Below are 23,800 nucleotides of genomic sequence, written 5' to 3' on the forward strand. Positions count from 1 at the left end.
CAGCTTCATCCCCTCTGCCATACAATTCCTAAATGGACATTGAATGCATGAACACCTCCTCACTTTTTATATATATTATTTCTGTTTTGCACTATTTTAATCTAACTGTTTAGTATACACTTACTGTGATTGATTCATTTTTTCTCTATACTATCATGTATTGTACTGCTGCTGCAAAGTTAACAAATTTCACTGCACATGTCAGTAATAGTAAACCTGACTGAATCTGTTGGAAGAACTCAGCAGGCAAAGCACTATCAATAAAGATAGAGGGGATATGTCTGGACAGGTGCCCCCCCCCCCCCAATCTGTCCCAGCTGGGCAAGGACCAGAGAGATGGCAAATATATAGAGTGCAGGAGAAGGCTAAGAGTAAATTATCATCGCAGGATGACAGAGTAGTGAAGAGAGCTTTTAGCATATTGACCTTCATAAATCAGGGCATTGAGTACGGGAGTTGGGAAGTTACTTTGAAGTTGTACAAGGTATTGGTGATGTCGAATTTAGAGTTCTAACCACCTACCTACGAGAACAATATCTTTAAGTTGAAGGAGTTGTGAGAAAGTTTACAAGAATGTTATTGAGATTTAAGGACAAGTGAGTTGTTAGGAAAGGTTGAATAGGTTAGGACTTTACTCCCTGGAGTGTAGGATAAATAGGGGAGATCTTATAGAGGTAAATAAAATTCTGAGGGGTATAGATGGGGTAAACACAGGCTTTTTTTCCTAAGGTTCGGTGAGACTAGAACTAGAGATCATACTGTATGTTTAGGGTGAAAGGTGAAATATTTAAGGAGAATTTGAGGGTGATGAAACAAGCTGCCAATAGAAGTGGTTGATGTGGGTTTGGATGGGTGGGGTGTGGGCTTGGGTGCAGGTAGGTAGACTAGGCAGAGGATTGGGTCAGAATTGACTGGATGGGCTGAAGGGTTGTTTTTAGTGCTGTAATACTCTGTGACTATAATGAGCATGTAGAGAGTGGGAAGGAAGAGATGGAAAAGGTGAACAGAGGAAGAGATAATATGGTGGCCTGATGGGAATGGAAAAGGAACACAGCAGAATGTGAGAGTTTTCCTAAATTTGGAAACATCTGTTTTCTTACCTTCATAAGCTACCCATGCAGAGTATGTGCTGTACTTCCAGTTCATGGTTGACCTCACCATGGCATTGGAGAAGACTGAGGAGAGTACAGGCGTGAGAAACAATAAAGGGAGGCAAAGTGACATGCAGCCAGAAGCTCAAGGTAATCATTGTGGGTAGAGTGAAGGAGCTCTGCAGAAGTGATGCTGAGTCTTTGTATGGTCTCACTAATGTAGAGGAGACCATGAACATCAAGGGCAATTGGTTGGAGGAAATGCTTGTGAGTCTTTGTCATAGAACAGTCTTAGGAAGACTGTTTAGCTTCTTAGATGGTGGTGAGAGAGAAGGTGTGGGGATAGGAGTTGCATCTCCTACAGATGCAGGGGTAAGTGCCAGGAGATGGGGTGGGACAATGAGCTGGAGAGTGGTCTCTGGAAAGCTGAAAGGGCTGGGAAGAAGATGATGTGAGTGGTGGTGAGATAATGTAGCTAGTGAAAATGTTCAAGCATGCTATGCTAATTGTGGAGGCTGATGGGTGAAAGCAAGGACCAACGGAACTCTCCTTGTTCTGTCTGGGGAAAGGGCAGAAGTGCGTGAAGTGGAGAAGATGCAGATGAGGGCTGTATCAAAAATAGCAGAGGGAAAGTCATGTTCCATGCAAAAGGAGGACATTTCAGATGTCTTGAAGTGGAGAACAGGTGAAGCAGATACCAGGAGACCAAAAGTAATGGATGGTGTCTTTGCAAGAGACAAGATAGGAGGAGGTGTAGTCTAGGTAGATGTAGGAGTTAGTGGGTTTATAGTATACATCCATGGATGGTTTGTCTCCTGAGATGGAAGCAGAGAGATCCAGAAAGAGGAGAGAGGTGTCAGAAAAAGTCCAAGTGAATTTGAGAGCAAGGTGGAAGTTAGCAGTGCAGAAGGCAATGCCACTGCAGTTGTTGATGGAGCAGAGAAAGAGCTGGGGAGTGGTGCCACAGTGGGTTTGGAACAAAGACTTCTCCATGAAGCCAACATAAAGCTTGGCATAGCTTGGCCCATGTGAGTGCCCATGGTTTCATTTTTAATTTGTAGAAAGTGGAATCAAACTGAAGTGATTTAGGATGAGAACAAATTTAGACAGGCATAGGAGATTGTTAGAAAAAAGGAACCAGTTAGATATATGTCCTAGAATGAAGTGGAGGGGCCTAAGGTCTTCATGCTGAACTAGACATCAGTGGTGAAGAATAGGTGCTGAGGGCTAGGGAATTGGAAATTCATTGAAATGTTTCTCTTTCCTCTGATCTATCAGTCACACTCCACCTCCTTTTCAACCCTCGATGCCACCCCCACCCCCCCCCCCCCAAACCCCCTGTTACCTGGTACCTGTACCCTCCCTCACCTGGCTGTATCTGCCTAAAACCCACATGGCTCAGCCTCAACTGTTCCCATCTGACCATCATCCCTCCACTCACCACCTTCCTTTCTTATCAGATTTTATAAACTGCAGCCCATTGTTGTCTTCACTAAACACCTCCCAGTCTTTGTCTCATATCTTTACCCCTCCCTACCTGGCTCCACCTGCACATCAACCCTTCCACACCTGGCTCCACCGATTGCTTGCCAGCTCTGGCCTCGCTGCTCCTCCTCATCTCTTCATACAAGCACAGTGGCCATCATCTGAGTGGACAGAGTCAGAGTGGTCACCTTGAGGCTTTCGCTCTTAAAGGCTTCAGCGAAGAGAGGCTTCAGTCAGAGAAAGCGAGGAAAAAAAGCTCAAGGTTAAGTTTTTGTTCCTTCCTTTCTTTATATTGGCTCAGCTAGGATAGTAGAGATGGCAGGTAGCATAGTTGAATGCTCCTCTTGTGGGATGTGGGAAGGCAGGAGGACCTCCAGTGTCCTGGATGGCAACTGTGAGAAGTGCATTGAGCTGCAGCTCCTAACAAACCACGTTAAGGAGTTGGAACTGGAACTGGATGAACTCCAGATCATTCGGGAGGCTGAAAGTGTGATAGATAGGACATATAGAGAGGCAGTTACACCTCTATATGGAGTGTCACAAGAGACTGGATGACAGTCAGGAAGGGGAAGTGGGTTAAGGAGCCAGTGCAGAGTACCCCTGTGGCCCTCCCCCTCAACAACAGGTATGTCTCTTTGGATACTGTTAGGGTGGTTGACCTAACAAAGGAAAGTTTACAGTGGTCGGGTCTCTAACACTGAATCTGACACTGTGACACAGAAGGGAAGTGGGGGGGAGGGGAGGAGAGAAGAAGCATGCTGGGACCTTTACAGAATGGTTTGCACCTGAGAGGGACTAATAATCTAATGGGAAGATTTGTAAAACTACATGGTGGGGTTTAAACTAGAGTTGAAGGAAGATGGGAACCAGAGTGCCACAACAGTTAGTGGAGAGGTTGTGGAGGCAGATATTTGTAAGACCTCAAAGTTAGGAATCAAAAGATTGAGCATGTTACAGCTGGTGTCCTGAGCTGCATGTATTTCAATGCAAGAAGCATTATAGGAAAGGTGGATGATAGTGCTGAAGATTAGGTTGCTGAGGTAATGTGTAGAGAGGCTATTGATGGGGCAAAATTTCAGACAACAGGATGAGTTACAATGGACAAAATCAATAAGGGTGAATACAGGATGCACACAGAATAAGGTCAATGAAGTTGCAGATTGGCATGTATGATGTTGCAGGCATCACTGAATCATGGCTAGAAGAAGATACCGTTGGAAAAGAGAGAGAATATGTTGGAAAAGAGAGAGAGAGATACCACTTCTACCTCTTCCAACGATTCTGAGTGAGGCACAGAGAGATCTGTATTTACTGACAATTACCTTTATTGTTCAAACTAACAAATATGTGAATTCATACACTAAATACCTTGTGTGTACACCTGCTAAGTACTCTCCTGGATAGTCAAAGAATAGCAAAGGTATTACCCAGGTGGAGGAATTTACACTGGCCAGGCACTCCTTGTTCCTCGTGGTCCCGATTCACTCTCCACGTGCTTCACGCAGGGTTCTTCTCGCTTGTATCTGTGATGGTTATTCTTCGAAGTTACCACTACCAGCACACACAAAGCATCCACTTTTATATTCATGTCTTATCAATTCACATGTCGCATTCCTGTGTCATTGGCTGCAGGTCATGTGTCTGGCCTTTAACACCTGGTCATTGGCTCTGGTCCAAAGCAGCATCCATCTATTGTCCTCTTCCCATCAAGAGACAGTTGCTGACTCATGGCTCTTTGTTCTCAGTCAGCAATGAGCTTGAATCACCTCAGGCATTCACAAGTCTGCATGTTATAGCCAACCAAAGAACACCTCATAAACAACTCCTTATTTGGAAATGACCTCCAGTCTAGTAGATTACCTGAAGTCTTTGTGTCTTCTTTAAAACACTAATCAAGTCCAGCATATCAAGCTCACAAAATGGAGAATTGAGTGTCTTCACAAAATGGCAGCCTCCATCCCCCAAGCACACGGCAAGAACAAAGACTGCTTCCACTGTCCTTGATTCATTTGAATTCACTGATTTGAAGATTGTCATTTTTTCTGACCAACATTATACTGGGAGCTTAATGTCCAAGGATGTACATTGTATTGAAAGGACAAGCAGGAAGGCAGAGGGGGTGGCGTTGCTCTGTTGGTTAAAAAATCAAATCAAATCATTAGAAAGAGATGACATAGAGTCAAAAGGTGTTGAATCATTGTGGGTAGAGCAAAGGAACTGTAAGAGTTAAAAAGACCCTGATAGGAGTTGTATACAGAGCCCCCAAACAGTTGTAAGGATGTGGTCCACAAATTATAATGTAAAATGGAAAATACATTTCAAAAGGGCAATGTTGCAATAGTCATGGGGGATTTCAATATGCAGGCAGATTGGGAAAATCAAGTTGGTACTGGATTCCAGGAGGGGAATTTCTCGAGTGCTTACGAGATGGCTTTTAGAGCAGCTCGAGTTTGAGCCCGCAAAGGGGATCAGCTATTCTGAATTGTATGTTGTGGAATGAACCAGAATTGATTAGAGACCTTAAGGTAAAAGAACCCTTAGGGGAAAGTGATCATAATATGATTGAGTTTGGAGAAGGGAGTTGGAAGATCAGAACGGGAGTGCGGTGGGAGCCATCTTGAATTTTTCTTATTCTCATCGCAGTTAAGAGAGTTGGGACTGCGCAGGCGTGTGAGGGCAGGCAGTGAAGCGGGGAAGATTTAAAAAGGACACAGCCTTATACAGCGGGCAGCGTCGTTTGCGGGCTGTGGAGTGAGCCGGGAGCAGAGTGAAGGCTTGAGGGCTTGGGCTCAATGGGCTTAGGTGGAAGCAGGTGAGACAAGGTAGGTTTAGGTTTCAGTTTTTCCTGTTATTTGAGGAAAAGGGGAAGTATGAGTGTGAGGAGAGCTTGTTGGTCTCGGTGTCGGATGTGGGAGGTCCTGGAGTCTCCTAGCCTCCCGGAAGTCCACATCTGCGCCAGGTGCGCCGAGCTGCAGCTCCTAAGGGACCGTGTTAGGGAACTGGAGCTGCAGCTCGATGAGCTTCGTCTGGTCAGGGAGAGTGAGGAATTGATAGAGAGGAGTTACAGGCAGGTGGTCACACCAGGACCACGGGAGGCAAACAGGTGGGTCACGGTTAGGAGGGGGAAGGGGAATAGTCAGGTACTAGAGAGTACCCCAGTGGTTGTACCCCTTGACAATAAGTACTCCTGTTTGAGTACTGTTGGGGGGGACAGCCTACCTGGGGGAAGCAACAGTGGCCGTGCCTCCGGCACAGAGTCTGGCCTTGTAGCTCAGAAGGGTAGGGAAAGGAAGAGGAAGGCAGTAGTAATAGGGGGACTCGATAGTTAGGGGGTCAGATAGGCAATTCTGTGGATGTAATCAGGAGACCCGGATGGTAGTTTGCCTCCCTGGTGCCAGGGTTCCGGATGTTTCTGATCGTGTCCAAGATATCCTGAAGTGGGAGGGTGAGGAGCCAGAGGTCGTAGTACATATAGGTACCAGTGACATAGGTAGGAAAAGGGAAGAGATCCTGAAAGGAGAATATAGGGAGTTAGGAAGGCAATTGAGAAGAAGGACTACAAAGGTAGTAATCTCAGGATTACTGCCTGTGCAACGAGACAGTGAGAGTAGGAATGGAATGAGGTGGAGGATAAATGCATGGCTGAGGGATTGGAGTAGGGGACAGGGATTCAAGTTTCTGGATCATTGGGACCTCTTTTGGGGCAGGTATTACCTGTACAAAAGGGACGGGTTACACTTGAATCCTAGGGGGACCAATATACTGGCGGGGAGATTTGCTAAGGCAAATGGGGAGACTTTAAACTTAGAATGGTTGGGGGGTGGGAATCAATTTGAAGAGACTAGGGGAGAGGAGGTTAATTCACAAATAGAGAAAGCTAGTAGAGAATGTGAGGAGGGATAGGCAGATGATAGAGAAGGGGAGCGCTCAGACCAAAGATGTAGGGGAGAAGGAAGAAAAGGATAATAAAGTTGATCACAACGTTAGGGATAAACAGAGAGGAAGAGATGGAGAGTTTCTTAAATGCATCTATTTTAACGCTAGGAGCATTGTAAGAAAGGTGGATGAGCTTAGAGCATGGATTGACACCTGGAAATATGATGTTGTAGCTATTAGTGAAACATGGTTGAAGGAGGGGTGTGATTGGCAACTAAATATTCCTGGATTTTGTTGCTTCAGGTGTGATAGAAACAGAGGGGCAAGAGGAGGAGGTGTTGCATTGCTTGTCTGAGAAAATATTACAGCGGTGCTTTGGCAGAATAAATTAGAGGGCTCATCTAGGGAGGCTATTTGGGTGGAATTGAGGAATGGGAAAGGTGTAGTAACACTTATAAGGGTCAATTATGGAAAACTCTGAACATCCTCTACATAGCACCATCCAGAGACAGAGAAGCAGTTTCAGCAACAGGTTACTATCGATGCAATGCTCCTCAGACAGGATGAAGAGGTCAATACTCTCCAATGCCATTAGGCTTTACAATTCAACCGCCAGGACTTAAGAACTTTTTAAAAGCTATTATTAATGCTTTTTGAGATAGTGATTTAGATGCATATCATATTTTTTACTGAGTTAAGTATTGTATGTAATTACCGGTAGTTTTGCTACAACAAGTGTATGGGACATTGGAAAAAAAGTTGAATTTCCCCATGGGGATGAATAAAGTATCTATCTATCTATCTATCTATCTATCTTATAGACCACCTAATGGGGAGCGAGAATTGGAGGAGCAAATTTGTAAGGAGATAGCAGATATTTGTAGTAAGCATAATTGTGATTGTGGGAGATTTTAATTTTCCACTCATAGACTGGAAATCCCATTCTGTAAAAGGGCTGGATGGTTTGGAGTTTGTAAAATGTCTGCAGGATAGTTTTTTGCAGCAATACATAGAGGTACCAACTAGAGAAGTGGCAGTATTGGATCTCCTGTTAGGGAATGAGATAGGTCAGGTGATGGATGTATGTGTTGGGGAGCACTTTGGGTCCAGTGATCACAATACCATTAGTTTCAAGATAATTATGGAGAAGGGTAGGACTGGACCCAGGGTTGAGATTTTTGATTGGAGAAAGGCTAACTTTGAGGAGATACGAAAGGATTTAGAACAGAGGTGTCGAACTCAATTGCACATGGGGCCAAAACTCAAAGCTCACTTTAGGTCGCGGGCCAAACAGGATAAACATTTATTGAACACACTAAAACTAAACATTTTTTGAACATAAATATGAATAAAAACAGACAGGAATATTATTCCAGAAAAAATAAACTAAAGCTTTAAATAACTTAAATATTTTGCTCTCCATAAAAATATCTCCTGTCAGTATTATACAAGTTAGAAATATGAGCATGCTGCAAAAAAACCCTGAAAATATAAATAAAATTTGTGCTTTTCAGCAAAAGTTAAAACAACAACAAATCAAAACACTCAGTTTTCTTTGCTCTTATGTCGTTTTGACAGAGCTGGATGCTTGGCATCTTTTCTTGGCAATAAGTTCGTTTAGGTTTGGTGTAAGGTTCTGTGTTGTGGAGATTCTCAGGATGGACTGCAGGTGTTCATCAGTGAGACGACTCCTGTGTGATGTTTTGTTAATCTTCATCACTGAGAAAAGCTTCTCACACAGATATGTGCTACCAAACATGCACAAGGTTCGAGCCGCATGTAGACGGAGCTGAGGCATTGCTTCAGGAATGGAGCAAATAAACTGCAGTGTCGTACTTTGCCTTTAGTGTCCCATTACACTGCAGCTCTATCAGCTCCATCTGAATCTGTACAGGTGCAGTTTCCACGTCGACGGCAAATGGGTTGCGAAGCAGCTCGAAATTAATTTTTTGTGCTTCAAAGTCACCAAAGCGCCGTGCAAACTCAGTGCGAAGTACGCTCAGTTTATCAGCAAAGTGCGCATTTGGGAACATCATTGCGCCGACCTGGTTCAACATTACTTGGCAACAGGGAAAATGAGGCAAGTTGCACTGGTGCATTTGTGTCTCCCATAAGAGCAGCTTCACTTGAAATGCCTTCACTGCATCATACATGCCAGTGATCATGCGGTCACGTCCCTGGAGCTGAAGGTTTAAGACGCTGAGATGTGTTGTTACGTCAGCCAGAAACGCCAACTCACATTTCCACTTTTCATCCCGCAAAACTGTGGAGTCTTTTCCTTTACTATCCATGAACTGACAGATTTCCTTGTTGAGCTTAAAAACTCTATTGAGATTTTTCCCTGACTCAGCCAACGCACCTCTGTATGATAAGGAATGTCGGCAAACTCTGAATCTATTTCCTGCATAAAAGACTGAAATTGCCGGTGATTTAAACCTTTAGCTCGGATAAAGTTTACGGCTTGTGTTACAGTGCTCATTACATGTTCCATCTTTAGGACTTTACCACACAGTGTTTCTTGGTGTATGATGCAGTGATATGTTGTTAACTCACCAGTACAGTTCTCCTCCTGCATCTTTACCCGCATCCTTCCCACTTAGTCCACTTTTTTCACCGCACATCGCCGGTGCTCCATCTGTTGTAAGTCCAATAAGTTTGTCCCAGGGCAATTTCATGTCGGTTACACTTTGACATACATTTTCAAAAATGTCTTTTCCTGTCGTTGTCCCGTGCATCGATTTAATGTTCAATATTTCCTCTGTAATGCACAAATTGGAGTCCACTCCTCGGATGAAGATAGCCAGCTGTGCAGTGTCCGTCATATCAGCACTTCCATCCACAGCAAGCGAGTATGCAATAAATGGGTTGCTTCTTTCAATCAACTGTATTCTTAAATCAGTGGCTATCTCACAAACTATACTCAGCAACCCATCGGTTTTGAAAGACTCTTTTTTCAGAATCAACTTTTCTCTTCGCTATTGTTAAGGGTTAGCTTTGACTTCAGAATAGCGTTGTATACAGCAACAGACGCTTGACGCGGGAATGTTCCCGGGTAGCCTATCGGCAGCTGTTGCGCTGCATTATGGGATCTGTAGTTTGTGTGTTATCAGCGCTTCATATCGCCGGGCCATTAATAATTAAAATAATAGATCTATCTAAAATGATCTCGCGGGCCGGATATAATTGTACGCCAGGCCGGATATGGCCCGCGGGCCTTGTGTTTGACACCTATGATTTAGAAGGAGTGGATTGGGACAATTTGTTTTATGGGAAGGATGTAATAGATAAATGGCGGTCATTTAAAGGTGAAATTTTGAGGGTAGAGAATCTTTATGTTCCTGTTAGGTTGAAAGGAAAGGTTAAAAGTTTGAGAGCGCCATGGTTTTCAAGGGATATTGGAAAATTGGTTCGAAAAAAGAGGGAGATCTACAATAAATGTAGGCAGCATAGAGTGAACGAGGTGCTCGAGGAATATAAAGAATGTAAAAAGAATCTTAAGAAAGAAATTAGAAAAGCTAAGATACGAGGTTGCTTTAGCAAGTAAGGTGAAAATAAATCCAAAGGGTTTCTACAGTTATATTAATAGCAAAAGGATAGTGAGGTACAAAATTGGCCCCTTAGAGAATCAGAGTGAACGGCTATGTGTGAAGCCGAAAGAGATGGGGGAGCTTTTGAACAATTTCTTTTCTTCGGTATTTACTAAGGAGAAGGATATTGAATTGTGTAAGGTAAGGGAAACAAGTAGGGAAGTTATGGAAACTATAACAATTAAAGAGGAGGAAGAACTGGCGCTTTTAAGGAATATAAAAGTGGATAAATCTCCAGATCCTGACAGGATATTTTCTGGGACTTTGAGGGAAGTTGGTGTAGAAATTGCAGGGGCTCTGACAGAATATTTCAAATGTCATTAGAAACGGGGATGGTGCTGGAGGATTGGTGTATGGCTCATGTGGTTGCATTGTTTAAAAAGGGTTCTAAGAGTAAACCTAGCAATTATAGGCCTGTCAGTTTGACGTCAGTGGTGGGTAAATTAATGGAAAGTATTCTTAGAGATGGTATATATAATTATCTGGATAGACAGGATCTGATTAGGAATAGTCAGCATGGATTTGTGCGTGGAAGGTCATGTTTGACAAATTTTATTTAATTTTTTGAAGAGGTTACGAGGATAGTTGATGAGGGTAAAGCAGTGGATGTTGTCTATATGGACTTCAGTAAGGCCTTTGACAAAGTTCCACACAGAAGGTTAGTTAGGAAGGTTCAATCGTTAGGTATTAATATTGAAGTAGTAAAATGGATTCAACAGTGGCTGGATGGGAGATGCCAGAGAGTAGCGGTGGATAACTGTTTGTCAGTTTGGAGGCCGGTGACTAGTGGTGTACCTCAGGGATCTGTATTGGGTCCAATGTTGTTTGTCATATACATTAATGATCTGGATGATGGGGTGGTAAATTGGATTAGTAAGTAAGTAAGGTAGGTGGCGTTGTGGATAATGAAGTAGGTTTTCAAAGCTTGCAGAGAGATTTAGGCCAGTTAGAAGAGTGGGCTGAACGATGGCATTTGGAGTTTAATGCTGATACGTGTGAGATGCTACATTTTGGTAGGAATAATCCAAATAGGACATACATGGTAAATGGTAGGGCATTGAAGAATGCAGTAGCACAGAGTGATCTAGGGATAATGGTGCATAGTTCCCTGAAGGTGGAATCTCATGTGGATAGGGTGGTGAAGAAAGCTTTTGGTATGCTGGCCTTTATAAATCAGAGCATTGAGTATAGGAGTTGGGATGTAATGTTAATCTTGTACAAGGCATTTGTAAGGCTGAATTTGGAGTATTGTGTACAGTTCTGGTCACCGAATTATAGGAAAGATATAAACAAAATAGAAGATTTACTAGAATGTTACCTGGGTTTCAGCACCTAAGTTACAGGGAAAGGTTGAACAAGTTAGGTCTTTATTCTTTGGAGCGTAGAGGGTTGAGGGGGGACTTGATAGAGGTATTTAAAATAATGAGGGGGATAGATCGAGTTGACGTGGATAGGCTTTTTCCATTGATAGTAGGGGAGATTCAAACAAGAGGACATGATTTGAGAGTTGGGGGCAAAAGTTTAAGGGTAACACAAGGGGGAATTTCTTTACTCAGAGAGTAGTAGTTGTGTGGAATGAGCTTCCAGTAGAAGTGATAGAGGCAGGTTCGGTATTGTCATTTAAAGTAAAATTGGATAGGTATATGCATAGGAAAGGAATGGAGGGTTATGGGCTGAGTGCAGGCCAGTGGGGCTAGGTGAGTGTAAGCGTCGGCACGGACTAGAAGGGCCGAGATGGCCTGTTTCCGTGCTGTAATTGTTATATGGTTATATGGAATTCACCCTGAAATTTGTGAAGGAGAAGCTAAAGCCAGATGAATACAGTAAAGGGGAAGATATCAGGGAATTACAATTAAAGGGACAGAGCATAAATTGGCCTGTTACATGGTGTCGTTTTGATCTATCTAGGGCAACCAACATGCTCTTTACCTAAATTGATGCAATCCTTTGAACAATATGGTTCAAAGGATGTTGATCAGGATACAAGATCAACATAGATAAAACCCAATTACTTTCATACAGCTATAACCTATCAAAAGAAATTGAAAGTAGATTACCCTTGGCATGGCAAATAGAGTCTTTCAAATATTTGGGCAGCGTCATGCCAAAAGATTTGGCAAAATGCAATTATTTCCCTATATATAAAAAAATTAAGGAAGACATAACAAGATGGAATCTAATTCCTTTCTTTAGTCTCAGTTCAAGGATTGAATCCATTAAAATGAATATATTGCCCAGACTATTATATCTCTTTCAGACCCTACCAATAGAGATTAACCAAAACCAATTCAATTAATGGCACAAAATGTTATCAAGGTATATATGGCAAGACCTAGATCTGGAGTTTGTCTCAAAACTTTGCAATTAGCCAAGGAAAAGGGGGGATGGGGCCTACCTTCTCTTAGAGATTATTATTTTGCAGCACAGTTGAGAGCTGTGAAATGCTGGTGCAACCCATCATATGATGCTCAATGGAAAAACATTGAGAAGATACCTTCCATCCCCATACAGGCAATTTTGGCTGATAGCAACCTATAAAGGTACATAAATACTATTGATAACCCATGGGTGAAATAGATTCTTGAAATATGGAAAACTATTATAAAAGAATATAAACTAGAGAGAAATATTGTTGTTCTTAAAATGTTGTGCATACGACTCAGATTTTACTCCAAATAAACTGGATGCTAGATTTAGGGACTGGACAGCTAAAGGAATAACAGTTCTATGCAGTATAATGAAAGATGGAACACTGTTCAGTTTTGAAATGCTTAAGGAGAAACACATTAGAAAAACAAGACTTTTATCGGTATTTGCAGATGTGACATTATGTTAATAGGAGGGTGAAAAATGTAACCGAGGCAAGTACATGTTTGATAGAACTGTTTAGAAAAGCATATAATTCAGATAATGGTAGCATGTATAAGAGTCTGTCAAATCTTAAAACACACTCAACTTCATACATTAAAATAAAATGGGAGAATGAAGGAGGGATAACTGTATCTGAGGAAGAATGGACAATAACATGGAGGTACCAATGGAAGTGTACCAGTTCACAGAAATGGAGGGAGTTTGGATGGATAAACCTGATAAGATATTTTATTACACCCTCTCAGAAATCCCATTATGATAGTAACCTCCCTGTTTGCTGGAGAAATTGTGGAAATCAAAATGCAAACCATTACCATATTTTCTTGGATTGCCCCATTACCAATGTGTATCAAATTGGAGTGGGATACACAATGCCCTACAAGACATTTTTATATGTGAAATACCCTTAGAAAGTAAGACCATATATTTTGGATATATACCTCAAGAATGGTTGAAAAGAGATAAATATTTAATTAATATACTGTTGGTGGCTGGTAAAAAGACTCTTACCAGGAAATGGTTATCACAGGAGAGCCTAACTTTAAATGCATGGATGGAAATTACAGTGGACATTTACAAAATGGAAAAGATAACAGCATCTGTCAATCATAAATTGGAACAATTTGATTCATACTGGGAAAAATGGTTTAACTACATAACACCCCATAGGCCTGATTTTATTCTCACAAATCAATAAGTATGTTGTAAAAAAAAATCACCCCCTACTTGTACAGTTTCCCTTTTGTTTGTTCTTTCTTTTCTCTTCTATAAGTGTATACCCCAGATAAATACTATGTGGAGATTTGTGGCAAGCATGAATATATGTATATGCATACAGTATCTGAAATATATCTTATGGAAATGTTTGTATGAGGCTGAATTTCAATAAAAATAAATTACAAAAAGAAAGAGTAAAGGGAATTACGGAAAGATGAGAGAAGAATTGATTGGAAAAGAACACTGGCAGAGATAACAGCAGAGCTACAATGGCTAGAATTTCTGGAAACAATTCAGAAGGTACAGGATATATACATCCCAAAGAGATCCTAAAGGCAAGATGATACAACCATGGCTAACAGAGAAATAAAAGCCATCATAAAAGCCAAAGAGAGGACATATAAGAGAGCAAAAATTAGTGGGAAGTTAGAGGCTTTTAAAAACCAACTGAAGACCATTAAAAAAGTCATTAAGAAGGTAAAGGTGGATTACAAAATTAAAGAGGATACCAAAAGTTTCTTCAGGTACATAAAGTGTAAAAGAGAGGTGAGAGTGGATATTAGACTGCTGGAAAATGATGCTGGGGAGAAAGTAATGGGGCACAAGGAAATGGCAGAAGAACTGAATGAGTTTTTTGCATCTGTCTTCACTGTGGAAGACACAAGCAGTATGGTGGAAGCACCAGGTGTCAGGGGTCATGAAGTATGTGAAGTTATTATTACTAGAGAGAAGGTTCGTGGAAAACTGAAAGTTCTGAAGGTAGATATGTCCTCTGGACAGATGCTCTACACCCCAAGGTTCTGAAAGAGGTAGCTGAAGAGATTTTGGCAGCATTAGTAATGATCTTTCAAGATTCACTAGATTCTGAAATGATTCAGGAAAACCAGAGAATTGCAAATGTCACCCCAGCCTTCAAGAAAGGAAACTATAGGCCAGTTAGTCTGACCCCAGTGATTGGGAAGATTTGGAGTCGATTATTAAGGATGACGTCTTGGTACATGGAGGTACATGATGAAATAGGCCATAGTCAGCATGGTTTCCCCAAGGGAAATCCTACCTGACAAATCTTTTGGAATTTTTTGAAGAAATAATGAGCAGGACAAAGGAGAATCGGTTGATGTTTTGTACTTGAATTTTCAGAAGTCCTTTGATAAGGTACCACACATGAGGCTGCTTAACAATCTATGAGCCCATGGTATACAAGAAAGATTTTAGCATGGATGAGCAGTGGCTGACTAGCAGGAGGCACAGAATGGGAGTAAAGGGAGCCTTTTCTGGTAGGCTGCCAGTGACTAGTAGTGTTCCACAGGGGTCTGGGTTGGGACTGATTCTTTTCATAGTACATGTCAATGATTTGGATGATAAAATTGATGGCTTTGTTGCAAAGTTTGCAGACGATATGCAGGTAGGTAGAGTAGTGGGTAGTTTTGAAGAAGTAGAGAGGCTACAGAAGGACTTGGACAGATTAGGAGGATGGGAAAATAAATGGCAGATAGAAAATAGTTGGGAAGTTTTTGGTCATGCACTTTGTTAGAAGAAATTAAAGTGTTGATTATTTTCTAAATGGAGAGAAAATACAAAAAGCTGAGGCGCAAAGGGCCTTGGGGGACCTTGTGCAGGATTTCATAAGGGTTTATTTGCAGATTGATTCTGTGGTGAGGAAGGCAAATGCAGTGTTAGCATTCTTTTTAAGTGGATTAGAATATAAAAGCAAGGATGTAATGTTGAAAATTTATAAAGCCTGGGTGAGGCCTGACTTGGGAGCAGTTTTGGTCCCCTTATCTTAAAAAGGATATGCTAAAACTGGACGAGGGTTCAAAGGAGGTTCATGAAAATGATTCCAAGATTGAATGGCTTGTCATATGAATAGTGTTTGATGGCTCTGGGCATGTATTCACTAGAATTCAGAAGGATGTGGGGTGACCTCGTTGAAACATATCGAATGGTGAAAGGCCTTGATAGGGTGGATGTGGAGAGGATGTTTCAAATGGTATTAGAGTCTGAGACCAGATGACACAGCCTTAAAATGGAGCTATGTCCTTTTAGAAGGGAGCTGAGGAGGAATTTCTTTAGCCAGAAAGTGGTAAATCTGTGAAATTCATTGCCATAGACGGATGTGAAGGCCAAGTCATTGGGTATATTTAAGGCAGAGTTTGATAGATTCTTGATTGGTCAGGACATAAAGGGATACGGGGAGAAGGCTGGAGATTGGGGCTGAGAGGAAAATTGTATCACGCATGATAAATTGGCAGAACAGACTCGATGGGCTAAATGGCCTAATTCTGCTCTTGCATTTCTATGATCTTATGGATCTCCCCTTTACACTCAGTTCTGATACAGGGTCTCAACCTAAAATGTTGACAATCACTTGGCCCTGCGCACTAAATAGCTCCAGCAGTTTGTTTTTTGTTCTGGGAATCAGAAGTTGTCGTGGGTAGGAAGAAGTTCTGCCACGTGTATGTGACTGATGATGGAAAGGAACCAGTTAGGCCTTTGTTCCCAAAAGAAGCACAGGATCCAAAGGCTTTATGTGGATTTGTTGCCAATGAGGGGTAGTTGTTTACACAGAAAAGAGATCTATGGTAAAGATTAAAAACAAATCAGAGCAGGGAATTCAAGCAACACACACAAAATGCTGGTGGAACACAGCAGGCCAGGCAGCATCTATGGAGAGAAGCACTGTCGACGTTTCGGGCCGAGATCCTTCATCAGAACTAACTGAAAGGAAAGATAGTAAGAGATTTGAAAGGAGGGGGAGGGGGAAATGATAGGAGAAGACCGGAGGGGGTGGGGTGAAGCTGAGAGCCAGAAAGGTGATTGGCAAAAGGGGTACAGGGCTGGAGAAGGGAAAAGATCATGGGATGGGAGGCCTAGGGAGAAAGAAAGGGGGAGGAGAGCACCAGAGGGAGATGGAGAACAGCCAGAGTGATGGACAGAGAGAGAGGGAGAGAGAGAAAAAAAAAGAGGGGGGAAAAACTAAATATATCAGGGATGGGGTAAGAAGGGGAGGAGGGGCATTAACAAGTTAGAGAAGTCAATGTTCATGCCATCAGGTTGGAGGCTACCCAGCCAGTATATAAGGTGTTGTTCCTCCAACCTGAGTGTGGCTTCATCTTGACAGTAGAGGAGGCTGTGGATAGACATATCAGAATAAGAATTGAGAGGGCTTGAGAAGTTTCCCAGATGCAGGTGAGAAAGAATTGGACAAGAGATATGTTTGGTGGGCCAAGAGCAGGCAGAAGCTATGGGTACAGTATTACAACACACTTAGATTAGGTCCCTAAGCATCTAGTCTTGGACATAAACTCAGTGTTTGTAAATAGGACTATTTAATATAAAAGTGATCGGTATTTAAAATATCGTGTTGTCATTGGTCTTTATCATTGAGGCGTTACAAATTTCCACACTGCTATTGTGTTGTGCCGTAATTTATCTTAAGCAATTCCATTATTGATTCTACCTTTGCATTATCATTGAGAATTTGAAAAAAAGTGAACAACTGGTTTAGTCATCTAGACAATATATTTATAATTCTCAAAGTAATTTTTATTTCATTCTTATGATCCCTATTCTGATGATACATCTTCATAAGTACAGTGGTTTTGGCTGCAGTCTTCATAGCATTTGGCTGAATTTGTAATAATCACTAGAATCTTTTATGAAAGATACTCTGTGACTGAAATGTTTGGAAGTAGAGTTGACAGTACTAAAAGGAAGTTGTGAAGCAGAATTCTGTAATTCAGATGATGTGAATGGCCACTCCTGCTGAACTTCTGTTGTCCTTCAGGCAATGGGAATAGTACCAACTACATTGTATTAAAAATACAGTTACAATTACAAAACCCTGTATTCATAAAAATTAAATTAAATTGTAATATTGAAATATAGTAATTTTGTTATACAGAAAAAAATCTAAACCCACTACCAAAGTCAGAGCTGTTAGGAAATGCAAGAAAAAAGGGGGAAAAAACCCTTATCATATAATAAAATATATTATTAGCTACTTTTACAACAAATCAAAGGTTTTGAAAATAACTCAAAAATGGTCCCCACAATGTATAAAAGTCTTGGCTAGATTCAAAAACTGAACATCGGATCTTCAATAAATTTAAGCATGACATAACATCCGGTAACCATTGAGCATGAGTAGGCGGAACAGTATCCTTCCATTTAAGCAAGAGTGCCCTTTTAGCTATAAGAGAAGTAAAAGCCAAATTATGCAAATCAGGTGTCTCCAAAATAAAGTCTTTTCCTCCAACAATACTAAATAATGCGGTCAAAGGGTTAGGCTTAAAATTTACATTGAAAAGTACTGAGAAAGTTTGGAATACTTCCTTCCAGTATCTTTCAAGGCTCAGACATGTACAAAACATGTGAATTAATGAAGCTTCTCCATTATTACATCACAGAAAAGAGATGTATCGGAATAAAAACGAGATAGCTTATCTTCAGATGTGTGAGCCCTATGAACCACTTTAAATTGTAAAAGGGAATGATGGGCACATAACAATGAAGTGTTAACCAATTTAAAAATTTCATTCCAAGTTTCCTCAGAAATTGAAGTCTGTAAATCTTGTTCCCAAAGATTTTTAATTTTGTCTATAGGAACGTTTCTCATTCCTAGCAACATACCATAAATATTGGCTATTGAACTATTATAAAAAGGTTTCAAATTAAAAATTACATCTACAATAGTTGAGAACGCAGAAAGTCTCTAATTTGTAAATAACGAAAAAAATGAGTTTTGGGTAAACTATGTTTAGCTGACATTTGCTCAAACGAAAGAAGCCTTCCTCTAACAAACAGATCCTGGAAGAATTTAATACCCAATCTATCCCATTCTTTAAAAACTGAATCGGTCGTCAAAGGTTTAAAAAAATAGTTAAAACAGATGGGACTAGACAAAGAAAATCTCAGTAGACCAAAGTATTTTCTAAATTGTACCCAGATCCTCAAAGTATGTTTAACTACCAAATTTTCAGTTAGTTTACTAAAAGGTAAAGGGAGTGAGGATCTGAGAAGAGAAATAATAGAAAATTTATTATTGTGGAACGAGCTTCCAGTAGAAGTGGTAGAGGCAGGTTCGGTATTGTCAGTTAAAGTAAAATTGGGTAGGTATATGGACAGGAAAGGAATGGAGGATTATGGGCTGAGTGTGGGTCAGTGGGACTAGGTGTGAGTAAGTGTTCGGCACGGACTAGAAGGGCCGAGATGGCCTGTTTCCGTGCTGTAGTAGTTATCTGGTTTTTATCTTCTTTCTTGAAAAGGAGAAAATATCTCAAAACAACTGGATATTGAAATAAGTAGGCTGACTGTATTTACCACTTCCTGAGAACTAATGAAAGTGATATATCCACATGATTTTAAATCCAATGTTTCAAGGTCCATTGAACATGTACGGGCAGGAATTGCATGGCAATGGAATTATGTGATTGATGCTACCTTTGAGACTATGGGCTGCCAGTGCATGATTACAGTGATGTACACTAAATCTTTGCTTGTGGCTAAATCCTTCAAAAACTTCCTTTCGAAGACTTGATTTTCCAGCCGCAGATTGACTTGCATCTGATATTCATTAGCTGGGTTTCTTTTGTTAATCTTTCAGTTGAATGGTAACAAACAAAAATGGCCTGGTCTATCTCTTGATAACTGCACTTTAAGAAGCTGAAAAGAGCTTGCGCCAATAGTAACACTTAGTATTCTCCATGTACACTCCAGCATTATATTGTCTATAAGTCATTACTTAGTCAGTTGGGCCCTCTCCTGTTAGAGGTGAATATTAAATCATGTGAATGCTACTTGCCACTTTTAACATTATTTCACAGCACCATTAATATGTCACTATAAAAAGACTGGTGGGCTTTTCTTAAGCTAAAGCACGCCTGCTAAATTGCATTCCAGTCATAGTATTAGTTTGTTTTCAAGTATATTTTTGGCTCGTGACCATTATCTGCAGACTATTCTGAGACCTCTGTTAATTCAAACCCTTTGCTTGAATCGTGAAATTGGAGCTGCCCAGTATGCTTACACAAATGTTGTTTGCTTTTCACGTACCACCCACAGGACTGGTCTCTACATTCCTGTTTCTAATCCTTAATTCCTGTTACAGAAATAAACATTACCTTGAAAGTAACATTTCCTGTGCGTTGATACCATGCTTAGGTGGCTAACCAAGCAAGTCCTTGAAGACCGTAAAAATAAATTAATTCCTGCACTAGATTTCGATAACGAACAGTACAGCACAGGAATAGGCCATTCAGCCCAGAATGTTGTGTCGAACCAGCTAAAAAGCAAACAAAAACCGCAGATGGAGTTGATGATCCCAATTTTCTAAGTATTTAATATACTTTGCTAAGTAATATTTCAGAAACAACCTGACAATAATGTGTGTTTTAATTACTAAAATTACTAAGCTATGATATATTATTTCTAAGCAACATTTTTGTTTTCTTTCATTCAGATTGACCCATCTACTCTTTTACTGGAACTTTGCAAAAATGATGCTGCTTAGAAGATACCTTTGTCAAATGCTGCTCAAGTTTACCTTTTCTCCTCATCGTGAATGGGTAGCTAATAATGCCTTGAGACCGTTATAACACTGCAATGCACAGCATATCTTCAAGGACAAGGAAGATTTCTGCCTCATTAGTTTCTGTTATGGGTATCGATCATCCTCTTTATTTTCCAGAAGTGCACTGAAGCTTTTCTTGTTCAGCATTACATTAACTGTTACCTGTTTTGACTTGTTTTAAGATGAGATATGGCCAGCATTTATTACTTTCTCAGTCTGGTAACACCTGGATTGCATTACCTTAATCAAAATGGCCAGACATCAGCTGAATCGACAGAAATGTTACTGACCTGCTACAAATACTACCTCGTTTAAACACTAAAGCAGCCTTTAATGGGAGAAGTACACAAACAGCATTGGCAACGCTGATCTCCCAAGATACCAAAACAATTTCAACATTTGGAAGTACTGTACCAATGTGGTAAGCTGGAATTTTGGGGTTATCATGTTCAACAAAGACTCTGTTCAGTAGTTTTAGCCCACACCTGAAAATCAGGATGGGCTGACAGAAGTGCAATTTCAGATTACTGGACTTTGACCACAGGACACTGGAAAGACCCATCAAAATCCCAACAAGGATTTCTGTAAAAACAAGATGATTATTTTCAGTTTCCTTAGAGGAAAGATAGGAATCTGTTCAAAGGTTATGTGCCTAAAAAGTTGTTTGTGATTTGTAATGTTAAACGTAATTTGTACTTTCTCCTCAAAATTTTGATCCATTGACCAGAGATAAATTTCAAGGCAATGTAAAGTTCTTGGTGTTTCTTACCCATGAATGCTACTTATATTGGGTGCAGAATGTAGACTGTTCAATGCTGCTTTTGACAGATGTGACTGCACACAAACTTCCTGCTGACTTATTTATTAACATTGGAACTGTTGACAAAAATGTGCCAGAAAACCCTGAATGTAGACACGATTTTTTGCAAGTGATAGAAGTTTCACCACAGAACTATGTGAAGTTCTCCTCCTTTTGCTGGAGGTCAGTTCCCTTGTAGTCATGGTTGATGATGTGTGTAAATAACATGCAAGTAAAATCTATATTGTGAACATTGCTTATTTTTACATAAGATAAAAATGGAAAGAACCTTGGTACAGTGGCTAAATCAGCATTAAAAGCTACTTATAACCATAGCACTGAAAGAAACGCTGACTTGGAATTTAATTGCCTTGACATCAGCAGGACATTGGAATGAACTGAAATCAGTGGAGCATTTTCCATTCGAAACAGTTTTTGTAACCTCACAGAAATGTTTGAATGTACGATTCAGAATTACGTATGGAATATTTTACATCCTTAGTTTACAGTTTGAACCTATAGTTACTCTTTTCACTAGAATGTATAACAATATTTATTATCTGTATATTTTGCTATTTTCAGTTTAAGGCATGCGTTTTTCCTCATGAACTTGTATAAACCTTGAACAATATAAAAAACAGGGTTTTCATGTTAATTTTTTAGTCTAGAGATGAAAGATAATATGTATTAATACTTGTAAGTAGACAAAAGATTATTGTAATCTTATCATATTTTGCTGTCTTCCATTTTATGTACTGTATATAGGTTTTGATGTAATGCTGCCGGAAGATGAGAAACTAATTTAGAATAGTGTATTATGCTTTCTCTAAATTGATCTTGAACGTTCCCTTGATAGCATTACACAACACAATAATCTAACACTTCTGAAAAATGTTGTTTCCTAATTTTAATTATCAATAATTTGACTGTATTAGCAATGTATTATGCTCCAGCTACAAATTTCCATAACATCTCTGTTTCCTTATTGACTGGGATGAATTCGGAAGTCCTGATGTACCTGTGGACTGTGCTGGCAGCTGATAGGAAGCAGCAGAGTATTTTCTGCAGCTTGTTTGTCACAGCTACTTTAATTTGGCCATTGTATTAACATAAATAAAAGAGAAGCATAGCAATCATGTGTAGCGATTTGCTTTTGGATCCAAGTATTAATTAGCAGGCTTTGATTTTCCAGACAAATAAGCTGAGCAGGATTAATGATGGAGTATGTTTTAAGCTCCACAACAGAACATCATCTTGCAAGCAAAATAAATGTGTTTTGGTGGGGTTGATGCACAATACATGGGTGATAAAGACAGTCAGAAGGATTGTCAATGCCACCCATAGTTCAGTGCCTCATTTCTGTAAGGTGTAAGAAATCTAATAAGGAGCAACAAATGTTTTATTTTATGGAATTTGGATAAAGATGCCTCTGGATGTTCCCACAAGTGAAAGCAGCGTGAATTTGATCTTTTGCTCCTCAGTTAAGAGGTACCAATAGTTAGTGATTTGGGGAACTGTTAGCACTGTAGCAGACAAAGCCCTCCATTTGTTCCCATAGATTCACTTCATGAAATCTTAGAGAAACACATCAAAGCAGAGAGAAACAGGCCTTCTCATCCATGGTATCTACCAACACTAATCCCACTTTCCTAGGCCCAGCATACCTTTCTATCCAAGTACCTTTTCGATACTGTAATTATAGGTGCTTCTGCAAACCTCTGTTAGGTTATTCCAAATATGTACCACCCTCAGATGTGAAAACATTGCCTCTCAGATGTCCTTTACATTTCTCCCTCTCACCTTAAACCTGTGTCCTCTAGTTCTGTCCTGGGAAAATACTTGCTGACTACCTTTGTCCTGCATAATTTTGTAAACATCTAAATTCACCCCTCCTCCTCCTATGTTCAGTGTGAATAACCCCAGCCTATCCAATTTCTCCTTACAACTTCAGCTTTCCATTCTAAGCAACACCCTGATGAATCTCCTTTGCACCCTGGTCTACATCTTTATCTGTAATTGCCACATACGCTTCCTGTATGAACTAAAACTAATCAAAATTCTCCACAACTGCAACATAACATCCTAACTCTTACACTCAAAGCATACCAAATTCCTTTTAAACTATCATATCCATTTTCAGCGAGCCATGTATTTGCACCCAAAGGTCTCTCTGTATATCAGTGCTCCTAATGTCCCTGTGATTAAATATGCGTAATGTAACAGAAGTTCACCTCTTACAGTTCATTATTTTACATTTGTCATCTGCCACTGGTCTGCCTGACTTCACAGATGAGCTATGTTCTTAAACAACCTTCTTCATTCTCTGTGATCCTAACAATTTTTGTGCTTTCCATAATCCAATTTAAGATATTTTAGTTCATGCCCCACTTGTTCAGTCACCACTGCCAAACAAACTCAGTTTTATGTATCTACCTCATAATCATTGTTAGCAAATATTCTCAATCCACAGAATAGGTTACTCCTGTAATTCAAATATCTCTGCTCTAGATGGAGAAGAGATGTAGAGGCAAGGAGAGAGAGGGGACCGGAGATAGCAGTTAATGTAGAACAGTACAGTACAGCACAGCACAGGAACAGGCCCTTCAGCCTGTAAATCAAAAAACCCCCCAGAACGAATCAATCCTACCTACACAATGTCCTTATCCCTCCATCTTCCTTATAGTCACATTCCTATCTAAACAACTCTTAAAAGCTTCTGACTTCTCCCCTTCATTACCAGTCTTGGAGAATGGTCTCGGCCTAAAACGTTGACTGTTCACTTTTTTCCATAGATGTTGAGTTC

General features: G+C 40.4%; 1 protein-coding gene across 1 annotated transcript in view; it reads left to right on the forward strand.

Moving 5' to 3' along the window:
* Window positions 1-22,130, forward strand: part of irs2b (insulin receptor substrate 2b) — a 138,511-nt gene extending 116,381 nt beyond the window's left edge. Inside the window, exon 2 of the mRNA XM_073043166.1 lies at window positions 20,088-22,130. The gene's annotated coding sequence lies outside the window, so the exon portion shown is untranslated. The remainder of the gene's footprint in view (window positions 1-20,087) is intronic.
* The last annotated feature ends 1,670 nt before the right edge of the window (window positions 22,131-23,800 follow it).

This window comes from Hemitrygon akajei, chromosome 4 (genome assembly GCF_048418815.1).
Source record: "Hemitrygon akajei chromosome 4, sHemAka1.3, whole genome shotgun sequence".
NCBI classification, from domain to species: Eukaryota; Metazoa; Chordata; class Chondrichthyes; order Myliobatiformes; family Dasyatidae; genus Hemitrygon; species Hemitrygon akajei.